This window comes from Rhodnius prolixus, unplaced genomic scaffold, assembly GCF_049639745.1.
Source record: "Rhodnius prolixus isolate KJV_2025 unplaced genomic scaffold, Rpr scaffold_1, whole genome shotgun sequence".
Lineage (NCBI taxonomy): Eukaryota > Metazoa > Arthropoda > Insecta > Hemiptera > Reduviidae > Rhodnius > Rhodnius prolixus.
The window spans coordinates 55,667,469-55,694,474 of NW_027411581.1; the positions used below are offsets into that span (position 1 = coordinate 55,667,469).

Sequence of the window (27,006 nt, forward strand, 5' to 3'; positions counted from 1 at the left end):
ATCAGATATTATTTATGTTAACGCGTTATAATCCAAATACATGTTCCCAAACATTACAGAAAATGTTTACAAAATTAATTAACAAACAAACCTAAAATCAAACAAAACTTGATAACAATAATTTGCATACTTGCGTATAAACGGTAACAAGGGAGAAGGAAAAAAGCAAATAGTGTTTAATTAAATGAAGCGAAAATGGTCACAGAGATGGAGTAAAGTACATTTAAAACCCCCAACCCTCGAGATGATTATTTATAAATCCATCAATAGCAAGAAGAAATGGAGGGTGACAGAGAGGATGAAGGAAGAGGGAGGATGGCGAGTGACAGAATTGTGTAGGTGTTCAGCTGAGTTGCTTTACTGGATATTAATGCAATGTTACAAGGACAATAACAAGTTCTGGGCTTAGAGAGTTAACTAACGTTAGACGACAGTATTATGGGGGATGGTATTTATAGAGTTATGCAAAATGATGGGAGCACAAATATGGCTAAACAACAATGTTATGATTACAAGGGACAAGCGGGGAAAATGAGGACGACCCTAGTTGTTCGCACAAACACACAAGACGGAGGACAGACCAACAAGTTCAGACGGAGGAACACCGGCAATGATGGGCGCTGAGGCAGCATTCTACATTGAATCTAAACTACGGTCTCTGCCGCCCAGTCTACAACGTTTAGCGTGTTAAATTTAGTTGCTTACGTAAACGCCAGTCGTCCATTTTATAATAAAACTTAGTACTAAACTACAATAGTTCCATCAAATATACATTTGTCTTTATTACTAGCCAATTAAATAGGAAACGATGAGAAATTCAAAACAATTAGTGAAAAGGTTTTAGAACCTTTAAGTTATCACAACCTCTTTTTTTGAAACTCCTATTACAGTGACTTGAGTTTAATCTAGAGATCTGAAGATGAGAACTTCCTCTGTACACTAGACCTGATCGGAAGTTGGCGCAATGCTCGCCTGAAAAAAAATAGGCATTACCACTCAAGATAATATAATTATTAAGGCAATGGAAGAAGAATAAAGGCGCCATTACACTTTCTAGATTAGAGAAAGGTAGAGGCGGAAAAGGCTTTACCATTGTTAGGACTAGCGCTGCAGCTGGTCGCTACGTGACCTCTTGCAGCTGATATCATTACAGATTATATGTTATTGTAGGAGAGCCGGCGTGCGGCTGAATAGAAACATGGAACACCTCACTATCTGGGATGGGCCATGTTTGCTCTGCTACCTGTATCTATGTTACGCCTATTGTTCCTGCTTCCTTTTTCTTTACGTCCACTTCCTCGGAAACCATTACGTACCTACATCTGTCTGTATTAGTAAATAGTACAATGCAGTTTGCTTCTCTACAATCCGAGTCCATTATTTGTGTGTCCAATGGTTACTTTATGGAAATGACTTTTTTCACATATAAACAATCAATAGTAGGTTTGGTTTTAGGTAAAAGAATTAAGGAATAAAATAGCGTACCTGTGCCTCATGGCATCGCAGCCAAAAGAGGCTTATTGTGCCTTCCCCTTTGGATCTAGAAGACGAAACCTCCCCTTCTAAATAGGTTGAGGACTTTACCTACTAGTTCTTTTTGCGCTACTATCTCCTTTGGTCTCAAAGATCCAAAGGTTTCATAGCGCAAACGCTCGATTACAAGTAAGAGGTCGTTTCCTCCTTTTCCTGACACAGCCTACACAACGGTTCCGAGCTAATAAGCCACAACCTTGTACAGATACTTCCTGAACCTACCATGCCCTGTGAATAGGCCTGTGATCAGAGTAATCTAATTTCTACCCAAGCACAGAGTCACTTTGGCCCGTTGTTTAATGTAAAACTTGCAGATAGAACTGAATGGGCCAACCTTAAAGGCCATCATTGGTTTCATCAAAAAAAATCTCTACAAAGAGAAACAAAACAAAAAATGCAGTAAAATAGTACATCCAGTTGAGAACTTTCGATCCCTAACTTTCTCTCGGATCCCTCGAGAAAACCCAAATGAAATTCGAAATTAGAATTTCCTGTTACTTTTCGGCTGTGAGAATGTTCGAATAAATACATTCACAGAAAACACTTTATACAAAAAACTAATATTTAGTGCGCTCGCGAAAATGAACGTTTCCGGTGTAAACTAAAAATTTGTCACGATCGCGATACTTCCTATTTTACGAAGTAAAAGTAATAAGTATGACCTTAAGAATCAAGCATTAAAAATAAATGAATGAAATACTTTGAAACTAACAATACAAACATTGTATTTACAGTTAAAAAAAAAAAGTTAACACTAGCAAGCCTTAATCACCACAGAGATTATGGGAGTTTAAACCTCCTGGGGATGACCGCTTTAATGAGCAGCTGAAACTGGAGAGCTTGCTGACGGGAGCACAGGAGGCGGCACAAGAAGGAGCGAACAGAGAGACGGGGGTAGATTATCCTTCGATCTCCAGTTCGCCGGGTAGTTGTAATCGGACCTTTATGTTCACGTCTCTGTTCAGAAGGTGGCGCCTAATTTAGATTATCTATCAACTATTTCGTATTCCTACAGCTGGCTTCCACTTCAGCTAGTATATCCTCCTACCAAGGCAGTTTCGTATTTCCTGGAATCATAGCTCATTTCCTAGATTGATACAGTGCACAGTTATCAATCCAAGTATGAACATAACTACTGACATATCGCAGCAATTTATTTTTACATAACCATATTATTAGACAATGTTGTCCCAGTTTTTGTCTCCTAATTTACAAAGTGGTTTGTACATATTAGTTTTTATCAACCAGGAAAAGGACACAAAATGAGGTTTGGTCAAAATTAATTGTCCGAGAGTACACTTTATCAGATAAATATAAATGCTATATCCGAGATTCTTCCTTCAATTCCATGACTGTGGAGGAATGAGAACTAGTTTTTTTTTTTTTAGCTAGGCGTCTAGTCTGGGAATGCTTTGCCTCATAAATTTCGGCATTTTAGGGCTCTTAGGCGAGTGATAGTGGCGTACAAGCATTGGACAAGAACATGCGCTCGGATCTATAGTAGCGAATGCCTGGTGTCCATTCCGAGAATCGAATAGATTTAAGGCCAGCATGCTATCCATCCCAACTAGTATCTGCTGGTTAGAGCGAACTGCCCATATCCTAACGGCTATACATTCATTCTTTCCTGCACGATGGTCTCAGAAAACATCTTTGCAATGGGTGAGACATATCCTTTGCAGGCTTTGACAAAAGAGAGACCTCTCTTCGTGACCTGTCTGACATCGATGTAATCGTTGAATTGGCAAAACCACCATCGATGTAGAAAGGAATTGATGTTCCTACCAGGATTACAAGAAAAGCTGCAGCCTCTTCTTGTTGTATTACCAGAGGAATAGTATCTACCCCAGGTTCTAAACTAATAATTCCGTTCTTTAGAAAGTTTGTACAAGTGTCAACTATTATAACCTTGTTATTTAACAGACCTCTCTTTTTGAAAGGTTTTCAACTCTCTTCACCTAACTTTAAGCTCAACACTAACTTCAGTTTCGTACATGATTCTCTTAATGTTACAATGCTGAACTCATACATATTGTTCTGTTTGAAATAATTACCTTCAAAACTAATGCAAAGCTAAATGATGAAGCAAGCAAAGTTGCAATGATGCAAAGCTAAATTTACTACGAAGTAAACTTTAAAAGAAATAAACAAAGAACAACATAAATAAAACTCTTGTAGAATCTTGCTGGGCAGGCGCAATGGAGAGGCGAAGAGAAAAGTTAGCATTAGAAGTGGAGGGAGACTGATTGGTTATAGAAAGAAGAATGAAGGAAAAGCAGTTAGTAGGAGGCTTTCCCACTGACAAGAAGGGTGGGAAAAACAGGTTAGCGTGTGGAAAGGCCAGCCAGCAGTAGTATCCTGTTTAGTGGAAGAGTTGCGAAGAAGAAGGGAAATAGGTTTTCACGTTATCTCCTGAAAGGCAGGCATTCCTGAAATAGCACGGGAGTCCTGCCAGCCGGAACACGTCTAAGATTCTTACTTTATATCTTACCACTGCCTTATATATATATATCATTGTCTGCTCTCTCTCGCTTCCTGCCTTCATATCTCTCTATTTCTCGCCCACATTGTTATCCACAGCCAAACCGTGCGAGCACACACATTCGAGTTGAACTCTTGGAAACCAAGCGTTGCTTTTGACTCACAAAGTCCTTTCAGTATTTACAAAAAAAGTATCTTCCGTTTTACAGCTTTTTCTTTATTTCATCATAGTCACACCAGACTATACACAGCTATAACCATATCCCTGCTCAATTATTCCACTTCCTCCTGAAACAGGAAATACTACAATTAGGAGATTCTCCAACTTTGAGTTATCAGAAAACATATATGTACCATTCCAGGTCTCCCCCCATTCTCAAGAATCTTTCTCGTTCAAAATTCAAGGCGCGTCAACATCTGTCATTAGCTGAGCTCAGTGCATTGTCAAGTCTCCGGAGAAGTTTCCCCCTCTAAAGACAATGTCCATCAGTGGAAAGTGAGCTGTGAGGAGCTCCAAGGTAATCCAGTACGCTATCTGCCAAGCTAATCCTTTCTCTCTCATTGCGTTATTATTTTGATTCTAATTTTCTTCAATAACCCATTTTTACTATTTTACCTAAATAGATGAGAATTGTTGCTAACAAACAAAGCCAAAACACCTATAAATAATTAACATTCTAATTAAACAGCTGATTAGAAATCGTCCAGAGGGATTCAAAATGCCAAGCGCATTTCGATTATTTCCATTGTCCTAAGCAACCCATTTAAACCCTCACTAATATGTCCTTTAAGAGTCCTTCGGATAGCATCTAAATCAAATTGGAACATCCTTTTTAAATTCTAATGGATACAAAGTTTTAAATAATCAAATTTAGTTTGCGAAAACCTTTTCGTACTTAGGGACCCTTAAAAATGACGGGTATTACCATGACAGCTGGGCCCTTTAGATTTTCTCTTCCTAGGAGCTTCTAGAGCTCATTGTTCGGTGATGGATTGTGTTGTTTTGTAACGAGAGAACACTGTCCAGAGGCCAGCAATGCACTGAAAAAAGCTTCGGGCGCCAATAACCTTAGATATTGACGCTCCTTATTTTTTTTAAAAAAAGATTACCAGTACAGCAGGTCATGGAAGATCTACACAATAATACTTTTTGTTACTGTGAATCTACTCATTTTCAACTGTTAATAAAATCATTGAAGTAAATTTAGAATGAATCCTATCCTCATCTTTCTCTATCAGATATTATTTATGTTAACGCGTTATAATCCAAATACATGTTCCCAAACATTACAGAAAATGTTTACAAAATTAATTAACAAACAAACCTAAAATCAAACAAAACTTGATAACAATAATTTGCATACTTGCGTATAAACGGTAACAAGGGAGAAGGAAAAAAGCAAATAGTATTTAATTAAATGAAGCGAAAATGGTCACAGAGATGGAGTAAAGTACATTTAAAACCCCCAACCCTCGAGATGATTATTTATAAATCCATCAATAGCAAGAAGAAATGGAGGGTGACAGAGAGGATGAAGGAAGAGGGAGGATGGCGAGTGACAGAATTGTGTAGGTGTTCAGCTGAGTTGCTTTACTGGATATTAATGCAATGTTACAAGGACAATAACAAGTTCTGGGCTTAGAGAGTTAACTAACGTTAGACGACAGTATTATGGGGGATGGTATTTATAGAGTTATGCAAAATGATGGGAGCACAAATATGGCTAAACAACAATGTTATGATTACAAGGGACAAGCGGGGAAAATGAGGACGACCCTAGTTGTTCGCACAAACACACAAGACGGAGGACAGACCAACAAGTTCAGACGGAGGAACACCGGCAATGATGGGCGCTGAGGCAGCATTCTACATTGAATCTAAACTACGGTCTCTGCCGCCCAGTCTACAACGTTTAGCGTGTTAAATTTAGTTGCTTACGTAAACGCCAGTCGTCCATTTTATAATAAAACTTAGTACTAAACTACAATAGTTCCATCAAATATACATTTGTCTTTATTACTAGCCAATTAAATAGGAAACGATGAGAAATTCAAAACAATTAGTGAAAAGGTTTTAGAACCTTTAAGTTATCACAACCTCTTTTTTTGAAACTCCTATTACAGTGACTTGAGTTTAATCTAGAGATCTGAAGATGAGAACTTCCTCTGTACACTAGACCTGATCGGAAGTTGGCGCAATGCTCGCCTGAAAAAAAATAGGCATTACCACTCAAGATAATATAATTATTAAGGCAATGGAAGAAGAATAAAGGCGCCATTACACTTTCTAGATTAGAGAAAGGTAGAGGCGGAAAAGGCTTTACCATTGTTAGGACTAGCGCTGCAGCTGGTCGCTACGTGACCTCTTGCAGCTGATATCATTACAGATTATATGTTATTGTAGGAGAGCCGGCGTGCGGCTGAATAGAAACATGGAACACCTCACTATCTGGGATGGGCCATGTTTGCTCTGCTACCTGTATCTATGTTACGCCTATTGTTCCTGCTTCCTTTTTCTTTACGTCCACTTCCTCGGAAACCATTACGTACCTACATCTGTCTGTATTAGTAAATAGTACAATGCAGTTTGCTTCTCTACAATCCGAGTCCATTATTTGTGTGTCCAATGGTTACTTTATGGAAATGACTTTTTTCACATATAAACAATCAATAGTAGGTTTGGTTTTAGGTAAAAGAATTAAGGAATAAAATAGCGTACCTGTGCCTCATGGCATCGCAGCCAAAAGAGGCTTATTGTGCCTTCCCCTTTGGATCTAGAAGACGAAACCTCCCCTTCTAAATAGGTTGAGGACTTTACCTACTAGTTCTTTTTGCGCTACTATCTCCTTTGGTCTCAAAGATCCAAAGGTTTCATAGCGCAAACGCTCGATTACAAGTAAGAGGTCGTTTCCTCCTTTTCCTGACACAGCCTACACAACGGTTCCGAGCTAATAAGCCACAACCTTGTACAGATACTTCCTGAACCTACCATGCCCTGTGAATAGGCCTGTGATCAGAGTAATCTAATTTCTACCCAAGCACAGAGTCACTTTGGCCCGTTGTTTACACAACCAAGGCATCATACTCTAGCTGTGTTTGTCTCTAGGACACTTCATCAAGTTCTTTTCATGTTCTCTGTAAGATCCAGTTTCTGGGAGCCACACGAACTGCACCCTTGGTGATACCCAGGCAGTAGGGGGCACTGCTAAAGACCCCCGTAATCAACAGACGGGCCAGTCTCTGCACCCTGGCAGTCTGTTGACACTCTGGTCGTTTGTTGTTCAGTCTTCCTCAACTAAAAGAATTAGGCAAATCCTTTCCCCAATTTCCTCGGTAAATAAAATCAATCCGAATAAATTAAAAACTAACTTTTGATTTTTGAAAACGTGTACAATATGAAATTTTACTGACATCGTTTCCAGAAAGAAACTGTAATAACTTGCTTCATCCAAAATTCCCTAATTAGAGCTTACTAATATTTAGTAAAAATTCAAATTTTGAAGGAAAACCATGAGAATGGCAGTAACAGGAAGTGATGTCAGAATCTTATTAATGAAGGTCATATGTGGATATATGTGTAGAAGGAATTAACTAATAATTTAAACTTTTATTGAAGTATATAACAGTTGAAGTGGGAACTGCTCACCTTTAAGATATCCTTAGAAAACTCTCGTCGTTCACTCAAGCAATATAAACAGCTGATACAGGCATCTCGACTTTCAAAAGACGTTCGAAGTAAAACTGTCATCCGCCTAACTTAAACAACTCCTCAACAACCCTATGACAACATGTTAGTCAAAGAAAAAGTCCCCTGTTTATACAAAGTTTTGACATTTTAATTGGTTTTCCATTATTAAAATAAAACTTGGCCTCTGTGTGTGTGTGTGTGTGTGTGTGTGTGTGTGTGTGTGTGTGTGTGTGTGTGTGTGTGTGTGTGTGTGTGTGTGTGTGTGTGTGTGTGTGTGTGTGTGTGTGTCTGGAGGGGGAAATAAAACTTGCTGTGATGTAATAATATGGTGGATTTTAAATTGATCTTCAAAAAGAGAAGTGTGAATTTAATATTAATCAGCAAAGAGTAGTTTAGAAACATGAACTCTCTCAATGATGCAATAATTTGTATCATCTCTCACTGCTCTCCAAGTGACTGAGTAAGGTCGTGCAGATCATTTAGTTCGTGACGAAGATACTGTTTAGAGAACCTCTGACGACCAAAAAAAAGTGTTGTGTACCAATTAGTCTGCATGTGCGTCTGTCTGTCCAAATTTGATGGTCAAGGTACGGATCATAGCACTAAATTCAGATTCGATATTTCGTTAGCAAAGGGACCGGCAATTACCTTTTGTTCCACTTTTTTTGTTTATTTATTTATATTTATCAAATTGATATTAACTATTTACTATGAACTGGTCACACTATTTATGGGCAGAATAATAGTTTTACCAGGATTAAGAGCACTTTTTGGATACAGGCTTCCCTCTAAAGTGCCACATCAAATGCTATCAAAACTTGGGCAGAGGAAAACCTGCTAATTGATCTTAGAAATAGGTAGATTTGCTTCTTTTCTGACTGCCAAGCTGCACTGAAGGCCCTTACTTCCTTCAGAACTACCACTTCCCTGGCCTGGGAATGTAAAAAGAACCCTGCAACTTCTAGCTCAGCACAATAAAGTTCAGCTGCAATGAGTGCCGGGTCATGTGGGGGATCAAGCCAACAACTGGCCAGGAACGGAGCTAACACTCCTTTCATTGGCCCGAAACCTGACCTAGGAATCACCAAGGATGCAGTTCGTGCGGCTCCCAGAGACTGGATCTGGTGAGAGCATCAAAAAGAAGTGGGTGAAATGTCCTGGGGTCAAACACAGTAAGACTATGATGCCTTGGCCAAAACCAGGGTTAACACATAAACAAAGAACCTGTTTTATGACATAAACAAAGAATTAAAGACCCTGTTAGAAGTCAGATTATTCTGATTACAGGCCTATTCACGGGGCATGGTAGGTTTAGGAAGCATCTGAACAAGGTGGGGCTTATTAGCTTGGAACCGTTGTGCAAATCAGGAAGAGGAGGAAACGGCCTCTCACCGCGAAGTTAGATTGCGTTGAAATCGAGTGGTTGCGCTATGAAACTTATGGTTCTTTGAGACCAAAGGAAATAGTAGCGCAACAAGAACTAGTAGGGAAAGTCCTCAACCTCTTTAGTAGGGGAGGTTTCATCTGTTAGAGTCAAAGGGGAAGGCATAATAAGCCCCTTGTGGCTGTGGTGCCGCGGGGCACAGGTCCCGACCCGCTTTCGAATCTTAATCTTAATACAACATAAATATGTCATAATAATTCTCAAAAATTATGAACATTGGATTTACGGAGGAGCCACTACACGGATTTTTCTATTTCTTCTTTTTCTCTAAAATGGTTCTACTGATATACTTTAAAGCTTTGTAAACAGACGCAGCTTTTAGTAGCTTTATTTTTTTAATTAGAACAATTGGATTTTGTAGATATCAGTCCCATTCTGCGTGTCGAGACAGGTTTCAGTACCATGGTGTAGATAAGTCGACTGAGGTTTAGTGAAAGTTTTGATCGTTTGTCAAGAAGTCTAGAGAGAAGTTTGAATCTTCTCTGTTTTAGAGAAAAATCAATCATAAGAGCCACTTTCGAGAAAACAGAAATGGCCATTGAGTAAAACAGTACGCTCGGATGATGAGTAATTCTCTTTATCCTGGAAATTTGAGCATTACATTCGATCCTGCTTAAATACGATATCAATGATATGAACTTTCATTACTCTGAAGTGCCACTTGATAGAAGCCATCCACACCTTATTGGTGTACAAAGTTGAAAGAAAACAACTGCAGCCAATGCCACTTCTTCTTCTTTAATTACCTCTCATTTCCTCACTGTGTGCTCCACATCTCTTTCTCCTTCAGCTTCACCTCATTCTACATTTCGTGGTTGCTCTGACTTAAATTTTATGTAAAACTGCCAGCCAAACAGCATGGTTTTGCCCGCCATGATGATGTATTCCGAGTGAGCCCTTACATCATCCCTAGTTATCTAAATTTAGTTTTATACAATTACCCTTTTAAATTACTTTTCTCATTAAGCATTCCGGATTTACTGCGTTCTACTTGAAATGAGGGTAGTTAAATTCAGGAATAGTTTATTTAGAATTTGCGGCCTCTCCAGTTTTGTAATCGCTTCTTTAGCTCTGCATATCCATAATTTCATTACCTTGTTTACTTCCCGACGGCATCCGGACCACTAACAAAATACACAGGCATTCCCTTTGCTGGTATCAGAGAGTGATTTCAAAGGCAGGGAGTCTCTCTCTTTTTACCCTTTACAAACCAATGGTTTCATTTTAGACAATTCATATCATTAGAAGAGTTTAGCTAGTAAAGTTTAGCTAACCCTCGCGAACTTTGTAATTATTTTGATGTTTTAATTTGCTTTTTTAGAGACATAATTTATTAACAACACTATCTCTGCGCTTATCCTCAGGCATACTGTGTTAGCTAGGCTTCTAAACAAAATTTGAATTTCCGGAAGTGGTATAAAAGTTCAACATCATCAATATACGTCCTGTTGGCTTAATGCGAAAATTCACCTTCATCCTATTTCACCAACTATTTTTTTTTTTGCTGGTTTACGTTGACGGAACAAATGAATAGTTGTAGTCGAGCAAATACTGTTTTATCAAAATCACTTTCAATTGGTTTTTGCAAGGAACTTTTGCTGTATGTGGATTTAACAAAAGAACATCAGTAGAAAAAATTTGTCTCCAGATAATTTTAACTTCAGCGATTCGGGGCACGCTTTTTAACAGATCATGTTGTGGGTCCGGTAGACTTGGAAGGTACTTTCCTTGGAATACTAATGGAGAACATCATTAAGCACTGCACTACATTGCAAGTGACTCTACCCCATAACAGCAAGGTTCAATTAACCAGTCAGAAGGATGCATCCTTTTCCTATTCGACCTTAGGCGATCCTTCTTCCGAATGTTCTTTTCTTTGCTGAATGTCTAAAGAGCTTCACGACTGCACCTCTGATCTCCACAATTCCCTAATCAATACTTCGCAAAACAAAATCACTCACCCTCCAGTGAAAGTCATTCAATCCGAGTCATTATTTGAGTACCCAAAGGTTACTTTATGGAAATGACTTTTTTCACATATAAACAATCAATAGTAGGTTTGGTTTTAGGTAAAAGAATTAAGAAATAAAATAAAGGGAAGAGACCCATGCCCCACGGCACCGCAGCTAAAAGAGGCTTCCTCCTTTGGAACTAGTAGATGAAACCGCCCCTTCTAAAAAGGTTGAGGACTTTCCCTACTAGTTCCTTCTGCGCTATTAATTAATTAATTACAGCACTAATAAATTCGATTTTTGGATTTACTTTGAAATTTTGTTTTTTTTAACGAAGTAAAAAGAAAGTAAAAAGAAAAGACAAGGTTGTCTTTGATTAGAAGATAATCTTTATTGGGTGAGACAAATCCGGTCTTAAGGGAATTACATTATCCTTCTGTTTCCAGGCATCAGCAGCTAATTTGTGGTCGTATGAAACCTATAAAATACTTTTCACTTCGTCGACGTTCAAAAGGAGACACAATAGAACTTTTATGTTGCACTGCTTTACAATAAATAAATCTAGGCCCTTCAAACTAATACAAAATAGATGCTGGGTTAGAAATCAGTAAATAGAGAGAAATTCGCTAGTTAAATCAAGTTAAACAGCCTTCAACTTCTGTCGCTCATTATAAAAGTACAAGAGGCGGTTGTTGGTCTATTGGTCAAGAGCGTTGGCTTTGTAAGTGAGAGATCCCCAGTTCGAATCCCGTGTATGACTAAGATTAAGATTGCTTTAGACGGGCGGTTCTACCAGAAAGGGGAAGGAACGCAGGCAATCCAAATGCCCATTGTTCCCTGTTCCCTGCCCTGTTCGGGACCAAGCAACCGAAACAGTATTCAGAGCTCCTAACAAATTGAGAGCAACATGACAAGAATTGACCAAGATTTGGTTCTTACTAGGAGAGGCCAGAGCTTTAATTGCAGCCTGGCTATCCGTGAAGAACCTAATATCAGTATCGGCAAATCCCTTCCAGCGGAGTAAAGTAGCTGCCATCTCAATGGCAGCCAACTCCGCCTGAAAAACAGATGCATAATTACCAAGGTCAAGGTAGGTGCGTTCCCATCTGAGCCCAAACTGGGGTCCCCAGATGCAGAGACCAGCACCTGCCCTATCCATCAATGACCCATCCGTAAAAACAGAAATGGCGTTTGTTGATAACTCGACAGCCGAAGCACAAGCCTCCTCCCCTTGCGAGTATCTGAACCCCATAATTCCTACGGAAGTCCAGAGTCGCAGGGATGAAGTCTCCCGGCATGGAGAGCACTGCAATTTGCTTTTTATCCTCTCGAACCAGATCAGCATGACTAATAAGCCTGCCTTTCCTACCGAGAAGGTTCGTAGATGCCCACGTGCCGACATTCTCAAGTCTACGCGCGGCCATCAAAGCCTCCCCTCTAAGAAAAATATCCAAGGGAGGAAGCCGTACATAAATTCCTGAGCGGCAGTAGAAGTACTCTGCAATGCTCCGGTAATCAATAAACATGCTAGCCGCTGGACGCGTTGCAAAACATTACAAAGCGTCTTCTGACGAATCACGGCCATCGCATCCCGTGTTTGACTACTTTTTATTTGTTAGAACAAAATTTTAGCAGTAAAGTGTGTGCTTCCGCCTCCGTCCACGACACCTAATTGGTAATTTGTGATATTAAGCCCCGCCTGGTAAAAAATAGGTGACTGATTACTTCACTTTAGTTTTATAAAAATACAAACTTGAGGTCTCAAATTGCTGATCCAAGTGATGTAACATTATATTAAGGTTTCACAATACTGGACTTAAAAATAACATAAAACGAACAATAGATGGCTGCCAAATATATAAAATAAAAAACAAAAACAAAAGCACGTAAACAAAGCAATAAAAAAGTATTAGCTAACATGGACATACAAACTGTGGCAGATACATATTGAAAATGTGAGTGTATGTTAGTTTGTGTAAGAAAATGCAGAGGATATTGTGTGTGTGTGTGTGTGTGTGTTTTAGTGTTAGTGCAGGTAGAAAGAGCCTTCTCTTGCCAAGGGCCCCGGCATTAAACATGACCTGTTGACTTTATTCACCCTGTTTAGCATGAAGGGCTACTTTCTCTCGCTTGCTCTGAGTTTGTCTATGTGTTTGTTTGTATTTGAAGTTCTCCGCCCTCCTCCCACTGGGAAAGGGAGCTGCCCTTATATCCACCTCCGGTTACTACCATAAAACAGGAGACCCAGTCCTAGGGCTTTCCACCTAGTCTTTAACTATTGCACCTAACTTTCCGTTTAATGTAACAGCTTAAAGGTACACATTAAGAGAAAAAAAAAAAAGGGCGACAGGAAAAGCTATTTTATATGCAAATTTATGTGAATCGGACGCGAAAAATTTTCCCTGAGAGAGAGAGAGAGAGGAGAGAGTTAAAGGGAAAAAAGTTTTTTAGCCGAAGCGGAGCACAGGATGAAGAAGTTCGACGGTGCGTGAGTATATCTGAGCGTTAGGACAAAGAGTATCAGGCTGCCTAACCTGCAAGCGTTTCCTCTTGGCTATAGTCATTAAACGAAATTACTCGACTAAGGTTGGCTGGGGTTCAAGGAGGAACTACAAGGAAGGGGAGGCAGTAACACTAAAAAAAAAGTGCGTCTTTTTTTAACTTGGTAGTCTTTGTCTGTTTTAATCTATTTAGTAGTAAAAATGTTTTCAGAATATATGTATATGGTATGGAAGTAGTGACATCTTTGTAACGAAATGAGATAGTTTGGGGATTATCTACGTAATACTTCCGGACATAAACTGTATTTATTTTGTCATATCCTTCTTTTCAAAATAATATAGTAAACAAAGCAATTAAAACGTTACTAAAAGGGCGGGAACTTAGTATATTTTCACCTCATTGTTTGCGCATACTAATGATTAAATACCAAAAACAAATAGATTAGTGATTAACTTTTACACGTTCTTTTAATTATCTTGTTTTTTTAAAAATGTTTTCTTCATCCTCTTAAATGTTAACGCTTTTAATTTCATTTATTTTACATCAAAAAAAAGGGTATTTACTTTTCAAATGTCTTTTTCTAAGATAATCATTTACAAGTTAAATTAAAAAATGAATTAAAACAATAGGTTTTTTGTTTGTTTAGGCTTTTGTATATTTTTATTTTTAACGCCATATCGCTACTGTTGCGGCCATTTAAACAAGGTACTACTTTTTTCAATGTTGACTCTTCAATGCTTACTAATTCTTTCAAAATGAAATATCTCTACTTCAAACAAAATTGGTAAGTTTTTTTTGCGTTTAATTGTGCTGCAATCAGCGCGTTGGCGCTATAACAATGATAACAGTGTAACAAATGAAGCAAACGAGTGGAGAAGTTACCCAATGGAAACACTCCAAAAACATTAAGCTGTCTTCACTTGAGAGGAGATCACGAGGCCACTGTCGCTTATGGCGTCTTGTTGGGGTTTTCAGCAAGAGTTCTAGAAAAAAGATTTTTTAGCTAGGGGATTTATATGAGATTGCAGGCTGAAGTGGAGTTTTCTGTATCGTGTTTTAGCGACTTGAGTGACAAAAGGAATGTTTAGGTCAGTGAATATAGTCCAGGTTGGAGATATAAAATGGAGCGTGTACAATAGTTCGAAGTATTTTAGATTGAAGGGACTGAATCCTTTTGGAGATTTGCGCGTTTGTTTGAACCCCACAGCTCTATTCCATACGCCCAGATGGGTTTTAAAATAGAAGTATAAATCGGCCTTTGTTGTCCAGACAGAAATAGGTAATTTAAAAAATCATTAATAGATTTTTTTTAAGGCGCCACGGTAGCCGAGCGGGTTAAGAGGCGAGACCTGCAAAGTTAATATGTATTGTGGTACTGGGTTCGATTCCCGGTCTTGGCCTTGGATTTTATTTAATGGTTAAATGAGAAATAGTAAAGTACGTTTGCTAGTCGCCTGCGTCCACGACACCTAGTAAATGGTAGTTGGACGTTAAGCCCCGTCTGAAAAAATAGGCGATTACTTTACTTTTTTTTTTACTCATGAATAGATTTGATAGAATATAAAATCAGAAATTGGAGATCTGCAGGATGTTCGAGGCGGGTGTCAAAGTTAGAAATGATGATATCAGAGGAGAGGAGGAACGTCTTCGAAATTAGAGAGACTAGGGCACTCACGTGGTATGGACATGTAAGGTGGATGGGTCCAGAAAGATTGTCAAAGTTGGTGATGGCCGAAGAAGGAGAGGAAGACCTAGAAGTAGTAGATGGACCAGGTGAAGGATATGGCAGGATATGGTCTCACAGAGAAACACGGCAGAGGATCGTGTTACTTGGAAGAAAGCATTTACACTCGATGGCTGAAGGGAACCACGAGTTGTGGGAAACCTCTAGATAAAAATAAATAGATTTAATAAATCTGGAAACAATTCTGTTCTGAAATATTAACTGCCTGAAGCTGCTCAAATTGTAATGTTATTTTACCAAAACAATAAAGGTTAGGTTACTTTGGTGTGATGTTTGATTGTGGCGTAGTTGATTGTTGGTCCCAGTTGCTAAGAGTGATTTCAGAACTGCGTAACCAAGTGGTAAAAAGTCCTACTTTCTGCACAACCCGTAGGAACAAATATTATTACGTGATTTGTGATTTGTTAGGTAATAAATTTAACCCCAAAAAAAATCCTTCAAACAATTTATCTAGCGTAGAAAGAATTCAAAGTATTAACTTCACAAGAGGATGTAAGAAGATTTGATTTGTGGGTCGGAAATGTAATAAACAGGTAAAGTAGGGGAGGGTTCCCCCCTCCAGCTTATACAACCCCCCACCAAAGGAAAGAGGAAGTATGGATTCCAGAAAAACCTTTCTACTGGTTATAAGTGTGCGCGGGCATTAACACACACCATAACCTTCTGCTCACTTGTGCTCCTCACTGCCATCTATCTCATCCAATCTACAGACAGCTGTTCTCGTTCACTCGTCGCCCATCTTGCAACAGCAACAGCAGCTACGCACTATGCTTAGTTCTTAACATAACCATTGTGCTTCTTCCTGCCTCCTCCTTTGTTCTGCTTCTTTTCTCTCTCTTCCGCTTTCTATTTTATTCTTCTTTTTTTCCGCACGCGCTATTGTTTCTATTTGTTGAGCAAACCTTCTTATGTCTGGTTCGACGGACTCATACTCTTTAACTTATTTTTCTTCAGGAATGGTTGGTGCTCTGTCAATTCCTACTCTCACACACACACTCTCACTCTAACAAATATATTGAAAAGTATGTGCACTACACTATGAATACAAACCCCGACATTCCTTCTAAAAAAAGCTGTGGTACCCTCTCATGTATCTTTAAACCGTAACCTCAATTCCGTAAGTTCCATTTTATCTCTATAATATAACCAACATGTGCTCTTGACGCCAGCAAGTCGTAATCCAACAACTAACCTTAATCTACCTGATATCATTAGTTTTTATTACATCTTTTACTTTAATAAATACTCCGTAATGGATGCTCGCGCGAGTTTCTCTTACCGTAATTTACGTAAGTAATTACTTTTTTAAACTTGGAATTTGTACACAAGAGAGTTCTTTTGGAACTCTACCTGACACGCCTAAGACGCCTTAAGAGACAGTGGCCTTGTGGTCTCCTCTCTAGTGAAGAGAGTGACTAATAGTTTACTGTTTTTTAAAGTGTTACCACTGGGTAACTTTACTCGTTTATAACTTCATCTATGACACTATCATACGGCACTGCACGTGTTGTGTCAGTGTGAGGGGCTCGTATGGCTAAGGATGTTACTTCTCGGGGAGGAAAAACCAAGGCCTGAGAGCTTTACCCAGGAGCCACTCTCCAGAATTAAGAGTCTGATTAAGCGGACGGGTCTGGAGGGTGAGCTCTAAAGCCGGGGAGCCACAATAGATCCATAGGGGCCGCGGTGGCGCAGGCCTTGAGGCCACCCTAATTTAATCTAATCTAATGACACTATCATTGTTACTTACGGTGCCAATGCACTGAGTAACGCAAATAAACCATTTAATGGTCCGCTGTTTTACGTCGTACAAATCTCAAATCGAGAATCCCATGCAGCCAATTCCATCTGTACCGAACGCTTGAAGAAAGTGACAAGAGAAATTAAAAATTCTATTACTAAAACCTGATTAAAGCAAAGTAATTTAGCTGAAAAAGTTTCAAGAGGATTATCTTCAGCCATTTTGCTAAATTTTGTCTTACTTTCTCATCCTGAGAAAAAGTTTACAAATGATTTCATTTACACATAAATAAAAATGATCTATGTCAAAGAAAGGAAATAATGTAGCAGGAAGAAGATAAGAAAGAATTTTTTCGATGTCCATGGCAGGAAGTAAAGCGCTTTCCACAACCGGATTACAAGTAGATATCCGGTAATAAGCAGATAATCTTTACAATATCTCCTCTTTATTTCCGCCTTTATCTTCTCCAAACTCAATGTCCTTTATGTGCTCCAAATAATACAAGGAACAAGAAGTCTTTATTATTATTATTAATAATAATAAATACTGGCTGCTATATTGTTATACACGTTTGTTATTATTAATAAATTAATACCGTCTCACCTGGAGACCGCAAATCATCACAAAACTTCAATAAGCATACACCGGACTGTAACAGTTTTACCCATTAATTAACAGGAAAACACCGCGTAAATACTCCAGCACTGTTCTGCTATACAAGACACTCCTTAGAACTCTTCTAACATCAAGCCTGTCCTGTCTGGATTACAGGCTAGCAACTCACTGATGAAGAGACTGCAGTCTTTTCAAAATAAAGTACAACTAATTGCACTGAATGGATTACTAGGAGCACCCAAATACATAGAGAACTCCACATTCAAGGTCATTCACACTCACAACACCAAACTAACACACAAACTTCTTCCTCAACCTTCACACTCTGCCATCCACAACTCATTACCACCTTGGCAAGCCTATAGCCTCAAGAAGACTGAAACCAAGACTGTATCAAGATCTATGAAGAACTGAACTCCATTTTAGGACGAAAGAATAACAAATGGCTGACGTAGAAGGAAGGGGACTAGTCACTTCAGAGATATTGGCGACATTGGGGTATCCAGGGTAGAAAGAAACCAAGTAGCCCTGCGGGACGGGTTTTCAGACGGGCTTTACGTCTTTTTTTGTTTTTTTTGGAGGGTTCCAAAAGTTCTGGAGAATATATAAGCGTACTCCAAAGATATTACAAAAGAGGGATCAGAAGCTAAAACCCAGTAGAGGTATTATGCAGTTCGAGAATGCTGTTACTAGTTACAGTAATGAGAGCAATGCTTCCCGAAATGTTATCATATTTTGGGATAGTGAAGCAGTAATGCTTATAAGTGAGCTTTAGAGCTGCGTGAAATGTTATACTCGAGAATGACCAAGCCCAATCTTCAAATTCAAGATTATGTGTTATGTGAAATAACTGTTTGTATAATAACCATTAAAATTATTCATCGGGTAAATTATTATATTGTATTCATTGGCAAAATAATTAGGTATATTGTTTATTATTATTTCAAAGTGTGTTATTTATTTTAGAATATAATCTTTTATTTATTTCACCTCTCTCCAATTAATATTCACCTCACGAGATCCGTTTGAAGAAGTATCCAGTAATGCGAATAATTAATTATAGAAATAATTAATTTAATATTTTAAGGATCTACACACTCCCAAAATATTACGTTACAACACTTATTACACTTTACTGACTCCAAATTTTTTGGCACAAACAATATTCTTATAGGACCCGCAACAGTTCTATTAGATCGCAACGGAATGAGCTTTTAGCTATTCCTTAGATAATCTAAAAGAAGTTTGCCCAAATATCTCTCGTCAACAAATATGTTAGAACGTAAAACTCGGACCATCTGCGCATTTGTTTTATTAATTAATCTAGAATCTTTATAGATAATTGGAACGATCGATATTTATATTATGGAGCTAAAAGAATTGAAAATCCAACCCAATATAGTTGTAATCATATTACGTAAATGGGATTCCCTTGCGGAGATCACGGGTTCGAATCCAGCTGCTGGCCCTTATATTTTCTCTTCCTAGGAGCTTTTTACAGCTCAATGTGATGGACATTGTTGTTTGTAATGAAAGAACACTGTACAGAGGCCGTCAGTGCACTGATCAAAGCTTTGGGCGCCAATAACCTCAGATGTTGACGCGCCTTAAATCATAAAATAAATAAATTATGTAACTTGAAGTCTATTATGGTGTTAGCCTATAAAAAAAAAGGCAACGTCAAGGGAGGAACTTCAAAAAGAGCAACAATAAAAAAAAAAGAAATGAAAAAAGTTCTATTATTGTCCAGTTCTTCTTTTGGAAGTGCTGTGGGCCGAACGGTAGAAAGAGGAGAACGAGAGAACAAGGTGGTGGGCAGGGTCTGGCAGAAAGTACTAAGAGCGGGAATTAGTTTGCAAAGAGGTAGTTATCAAAGGCAGAAAACATCCGCAGAAAGTGATTGTAGGTGGGAGTAGATTGAAATAAGTTTTCAGAAATAGAATACCATGGGTTTGTCTACCACCAATCAGTGGGTGGTGAACGGGCAGGTGGTCTGTATACGATTTTCCAGGCCCATAATAGATTGGAGGCCACACTGGAAAAAGGCAGATACAACTAAAAGAGGTGTGTGGTGTACAGGTGTTTTGCTACAATTCCTTCTAATCTTGTTTGCATTTTCCATTCTGTTAAAGTTGCTTTCCACGCAGATAGGAACATATACCGGTTTTACTCATTGCACAAAGTGGAAAATTGAAAAATCTAGTGTGAGAAACATGCTTTTCTCTTGCAGTTTCCAGTTACAGTATTTTGTTTCAATTACTATACGCCATTACTGGCACATTTTATTTTCTCTGGCTATTTGAATCTCCTCAAACTTTTCACCGAAACAACCACTTCCACGTCTCCTGGTTACATTTAGAGTAATAATTATAAAATGATTACTAACTCGAAAAATATTACAATGATACAAAACATGAAAACGAAACACGAATAATGCATCGAATTTACTCCGTCTGCATGAGTTAATGAATAAATTTTAACCAAAAAATTATTAATGTTTAAATTAAAAATGATAAACAAAGAAACAAAAATTCAGTTTCAACTAAAACTTAAACATTTAGAGTACTAAAAAACTAAAACTGAGGAAAGCACATTGGTAGTATAATTGCTTCTTATACGTAAGCAAGTATATGTCGAAGTAGACGTCAGCATGTAAGTATAACTGAGCAAAACATTACATTACATACTACATTTTGGTCATTAAATAAACTCATGCGATTTCGAGTATTGTCTAAAGAGACAAAATTGGTAATTTATGAGTCAGTCTTGAAGCCAATTGTTACCGTGGTAAGGAAATCAATAAAGATGAACGCCTCTAAAAATGAAGAAGAACTCGAAAAGAATCGTCCCAGTAAAAGGTTTCTTATTAGAGCTTTCCAAGGATACAATAGGAATTCGAATATCAAGATTTATAGGTAGTAAAATGAAATGTAATAGGCTGAGGATAAATCGGGAATTCCAAGTGAGATGATTATTGGGCACCGGCGGAAGGGAGCAAGGACAAGGTGACGACCAGGTAGGCAAGGATGGTAGAGAAAGTCGACTAAGGAACAGAAGTTGAAAAGACAAGGACCTTCGTGCATATTCAGCTAACCGGCAAATAAATCGTAAAAGCTGGCAAATAGGTAGCTTCATTATTTGTATACAACATAAATAATGCAATAAAACTAAACCATAACAAAATTATGTTCGCTAAAAACTGTGATGTTATTGTTGGGCGAATGAATAATAGTGCTCACTTTGGTACTGCTCGTACATTCATCTTACATTGCACTAGAGCTCTCGGCCGCAAAATCGAGATTCTATTCCCAGGTCTGCAGAAATAAACAAAATGGTTATAACCCAGCCAACAGCTTTTCCCCATAGTATTGCTAGAGAAAAATCCCATTTTCTTGGCTACATTTTGCACTTTTCTGAATGAAATTGCTTTTTTTCCATGTGTAGTCAGGCATTCTTCATCTTTTTAAATTATTTTATTTTCACATCAGATTGAGGAAGTAAAAATCAAAATAAAAATAAAAAATGCATGCGACTTTTAGTTACTTTAATTTTGAAGTTTTGTACTTAAGGTGCGTCAACAAATTAGGTTTTTGGAGCCCGGAGCTCTTTTCAGGGCACTGCCGGCCTCCGGTCTGTGTTCTCTCAGTACAGACAACACTATCCATCACCGGAACTGTAAGAAGCTCCTAGGAAGAGAAAATCTAAGGGCCTACAGCTGGATTCGAACCTGGGATCTCCGCGTTGGAATCCACTCAGCTAATCCTTTCCGTCCAGGGACTATTATTGACACCTGTCATTTTTCTGTTTTGTTAATGATCAGTAGAGAGATTATTGCCCATCTAGTAAATAAATTGTACCCGGAGGAACTCCCGCACTATCTATGTCCAGCTCTAGAGTTTTTTGCCTCCTTTAGGGTTCCAGATCCAGGAAGTGCACATTTTTCTAAAGTATCCTCAGAACCCAAACCTATCGCCGAGACAATCGGGATCATTAATCAATCAGGATTATCCTAAACCAAGGATGAGCAACACGCGGCCCGCCAAGCATTTCTAAAATTGAATTTATTTTATCGACTTCCTCCCATCAATATATTGTTATAAAATTAATTATAATAAAATGGTAGTACATACTAAACCGAAATATTTTTTTATGGCGAGTTACTTGTCGACGACGTTTTTAAACATGCAATACGAACGCGCCGCGTCTGTATTGCATGCTTTTTTTGTGACGAGATACACACTTGTCGGCGACTTGTTCAAACATGCAATACGGACGCGATGCGTTTGGTACGAAGTTTCGTAAATTATTAATAAGAGTTAATCTATGTGCGGGCCGCCAAAAAAAAATTAAAATTAAAATTGACCCATTTATTAAAAAGGTTGCTCATCCCTGTCCTAAACTATATTAATTTGATTAATATCTTTCCGTTCTATTGCTAGATCTTAGAATCTCACTATAAGATTTGTTCCAACAGAACATCTGATTAGTTTAGTGATTGTACGGAAAATACGAATGGTGCCATTCAGAATTCAAAGAACGAAACTATGTAACAATAGTCTGAACAAGCACAAAGATCGCAGTCTTTTGCCTCGTTCTTAGGAAGGTAAACAAAGTTCTCCTTCTACTTCTTTAAAAAATAAAATAAAAAAGTAATCAATTAATACAAAATAGAGATTATGAAGCCGATAATCGATGGATGGATCGATGGTAAATATAGTTTGAAATTTACTCCGAATTGCCACACCATAAGGTTACTAGGATATTAATAAGAATGCTGGGGAAACAATGTTCACTTAGTCTCGGTTAAACAGTTTCAAATTTACTAAATTTACTAAATTTTCGTAATTACATAAATAATATAAATACATTACTGTATAAATCTGTAGATAAACAATTTAACAAAAGATATTACAATAACATTGTATATTCGCGGACAAGATTAATTAGATCAAATTGTCTTTTGTGTTCGATTAATGAATACTGTATTTGAATCATTTCCTATTTTACCCTTACAAAAGAAAAGAAAATATTTATGTATATCTCTTTGCCTTAAGCATTTCGATGATAAAGCAGATTGTTATCAAAATTTCTCTTTGTTTTTGAGAATAAAAAGCTCTCTCTATCTTTTAAAAAAAACTAACAAAAGCTTTCTGTCCGTTTATCTTTCCGCTTTTCCATATCTCAATATCGATTTATTATTACAATTGTCTGAAGTAATCTGGTTTGGAAAGCTCGCGCAGTTTTATCTTGCTGTAATTGTTGTTACCATTATAATTCGCAAATTTCATTTAATTACTAAGTGGAAAGGGCTTTTCCTCGTATAGATAGGTGATGGGGATGGACGTTATAACTTTCTAATTATATTGCAGCAAGCACCTGTTCTTCTTCCTTTCATTGATCATCAAGAATACTTCCCTACCTTAAATGAAACCTGTTGCATAGTATGTTAGATGAGATTTGGCTGGGAAAAATTCCATCTATACCTTCTGATCTCCCTTAGGACATCTGCTCCCAAGAGCAGGCCACCAGAAACAATCCGAGGACTTATCTCATAGCTGGGATTGAGGTAATCCTCAGTCACACACACACAACTCCATCTTGACTGACAGATGGCCCAAAGAGGGAAGGGAGCAAGATACCTCAGACTGCTGTGCTCCCTTCTCTTCCCAGCATATCCCTTGCCCAATGGAAGATGTCGTCTTGCGCCCTGCTCAGGCAGAGAATGACTGTGTCGAAAACGGAGCCTCTGCGGTACAAAGGCGTCCTCTTCAACAAACGCGGGCTTAACAAAAAAGGAATTCGACCTTTCCAAAAACATTTTTGCAAATGTCAGGAAGTGAAGAAGTATATTCACTCTGTTGGCTACCCTCTCTTCCTAGAGTTCCAGGAAAACCTGGGTGGTCAAATTACACAAGAATTAAATAAATTTCAGCCCAAATTCTGTTCAAAATAACATGTAATAAGCACACACCCAAGGGCCTCCATGGTATCGAGGGTTGGCCTATCCAGCAAAACCTTTAAATATGTCTTAAAACCTCAATAAGAAAACTGAGGAGGCGTGGGCCCTTCATGGACTGAATGGCCAAGAAAGAAGATGAAACAACAGCATTCTCAATTCAGTTCAAACTAAAAAAATTGATTAATTAATGATAGTACATCCGGTAGACTAATTTAAAGTAAAAACCTTAAGATGGTGTCACTAATGACATGTAAAAGAAATATATAATTCAAATTATCTAAAATTATCCGTTTTGAAGCGAAGATGATAAAGTAAATTCTTCCATAGCGATATAAAAAATACAAGTATTTCTAAACTATAAAGACCACTATTTTGCACTTCTAGTGGTACTTCGAAACGTGATTTTTTTTAGTAAACAAACAATTTAGAATTTGAAATATGATAAGTTGTCAATATTTTCTGTTAAAGGAGGTAAGAGGCAGTAACGCCAGCAACAATTTAATAGTAAAATCCCTTTGTTGTCAAAGTGAATTATCTTTAGTGTTAGCTTCTGGAATTAGATGTCATAACTTCAGACTTGAGTTCTATACAAGTTATAATCATTCGATTATAAATACTTCGAACCATGCATTATAATATTGTAGAACACAATTGTTACCCGTCAGATCGTTAACACGCCTAACTTAGAAAACATAATTTCCAGTTTTATCGCTTTGAGTTGTAGGTGGCATTTCAATTAAGAGCCAAGAACTGATGAGAATAGATAATCTCAACAAGTTTCCAATAAAGTATTGATGGTACTTTACGATTGATTGATTGCTACAGAATAATGTGTGCTTGATGTTCAATTAGTAAATCAAAATTTGTATCATTACTAGGAGAGAATAAAAAGTACTCTTTGGATTTCCTCCTGGATTCGGCAAGGCCTTTGATGAGGTATGGCACTGATCAAGCTATTTTCTATTCTAATTAACTGATCAACAGTTTAAAGTAAGAGTGGGCTCCGAATATTCTCTTCCAGATAAACCTTCCTCAGCTGGCAGCATCCTTGGTCCCATCTTTTATACCGCGTACACTGCTGATATTCCTACCTATCCAAATTCATAAAACATTTACTTCAAATGGCCAAAGTCAGAGTAGAGCAATTACAAACATTGGGTATTGAAGAAATAAAGTTGAAAAATGTAAAAAGGTTCTCAAGATATGATCTGAAGGATTTTTAAAATTGTCTTTCGGATAGATAAAGACTCACCACTTTTGAGGGAAATTATTTTCACAAAAAAGATATTTACGACAGGTTTATTGTGACAACATGCTTCCCTTATATGTATTTTTCATTGTGGTAAAACTAAGTTAAAGCGAGCAAAATTCAGTACGAATTCTTAGATTGAAAAGAACTTCGAGAATTGAAGTGAATTTTACACCAATTTCATTGTTTGTACGCTGTTTGATTACAACAACATATATTTGGTTAAAACGTTGGTAATTAGAAGATAGTTATTTCATTTAATTGTAAATAAATTAGAAACAGAAGAAGTTTTGTAATAATAATATTAAAAAATACCAATAGAATACACTGATTATTCTAGTAATGTAACTCGACAACAAGACAAAATAGCAAGATTTATCTTCAGTTCATACACTGATTTCATGAAATCATTCAACAATGCTTACTTTCCTTAACGTCTAATAGACCAGTGCTTCTGTAGCCGCTATAGGTAATAGTTCGCAAAGAAGTGCCGCAAGATAGATGTCATTGCCGTCAAATTCAACGGAATTACGTACAACGGCATTACTCCTACTGAATTAGTGTAACAACCGCAACTGAGTCTCTACAGCAATGGTTCTTAACCGGTGTTCCGCGGAACACTGGTGTTCCGCGAATATGGTCCAAGTGTTCCGCGAAATTTCAATTTTAACTGTATTGAAATTTAGAAACTTAAGAAAGATACGAACACAAAAAATTGTTCCTTTTTTTTTTTTAATTTGAATTTAATTTTAAGTTCTTGCTAAATACCGAATTTCAAATTATTTAATGTTAGTGTTCCGCGAGAAAAATATATATACATATAATTGTGTTCCGCGTCTATGAAAAGGTTAAGAACCACTGATAAAGGGTTGAAAATTTTTTGGGTCATGAAATTCTGTAAAATTATGGCCGTTCTATATCTCCCACTGTGAACCACGTATTGATATGGAATTTTTTTCTCTTATACACTTTGTTTTTCTCAATTATAAACTATAGATATTTTGTGCACAGATCTATAAATGTAGAAGATATAAAGGGTTGAAAATTTTTTGGGTCATGAAATTCTGTAAAATTATGGCCGTTCTATATCTCCCACTGTGAACCACGTATTGATATGGAATTTCGTTCTCTTATACACTTTGTTTTTCTCAAATATAAACTATAGTTATTTTGTGCACAGATCTTTAATTTTAGAAGATATAAAGCAGTGGTTCTTAACCGGTGTTCCGCGAATATGGTCCAAGTGTTCCGCGAAATTTCAATTTTAAATGTATTGAAATTTAGAAACTTAGGAAAGGTACGAAAACAAAAAACTGTTCCTTTTTTTTTTAATTTGAATATAATTTTAAGTTCTTGCTAAATACCGAATTTCAAATTATTTAATGTTTGTGTTCCGCGAGAAAAATATATACATATAATTGTGTTCCGCGTCTATGAAAAGGTTAAGAACCACTGCTCTACAGTGTACTTTGTGCATTTGGCCTTGAAGTACTGCCAACTGACGGATAATACTAATATACAACTACGTCTTCTCATATGAGTATTATTGCAAAACTGAGACAAGAGATGGGCAGAAAAAGTTCGCTTATAGCACGGACCCGGCTTAGCTTATAATCCATCTCTTTAGTCTTCTGTACAACTTTATTCTATACCCTGGATTAATCAATTATAACAGATGAAGAATTTATTTGATGAAAAAAAAAGAAGAGCCTCACCGCAAATGAACGTGTGGGATGAAGACTTAGTGTGTGAGTGTGGTGCAGCGGGGGAGTAAATTATACGAGAGGAAAAGAGAATTCAGCGGAAATGAACGGCCGAATATAAGAGTGTATAGAATTTCTCGTGTGAAGGGTACTGCTGCAGGACATGAGAGAAGAACTAGAATGCAGTGGTTCAAGGCGGGTAAATTGGTTTTTGCCCGCCAAAAAGACCCTTCCATTAAACGAATTTCCACTACCGACGCCCGTCTGACCGCGGACCAAGAGGGTCTCCATCACAGAGCCTATATAGTAACAATTCTCTCTTCTCTCATCAGCCTATTACTTATATATATATATGTACGTGGCGCATGTTGAAATAAAGAATTAAAAAAATAACGGAG

General features: G+C 37.6%; 1 protein-coding gene across 1 annotated transcript in view; it reads left to right on the forward strand.

The window, feature by feature from the left end:
• The window catches only part of LOC141462384 (uncharacterized), a 169,640-nt gene that overhangs the window by 65,009 nt on the left and 77,625 nt on the right, over positions 1 to 27,006 (forward strand). The window lies entirely within an intron of this gene.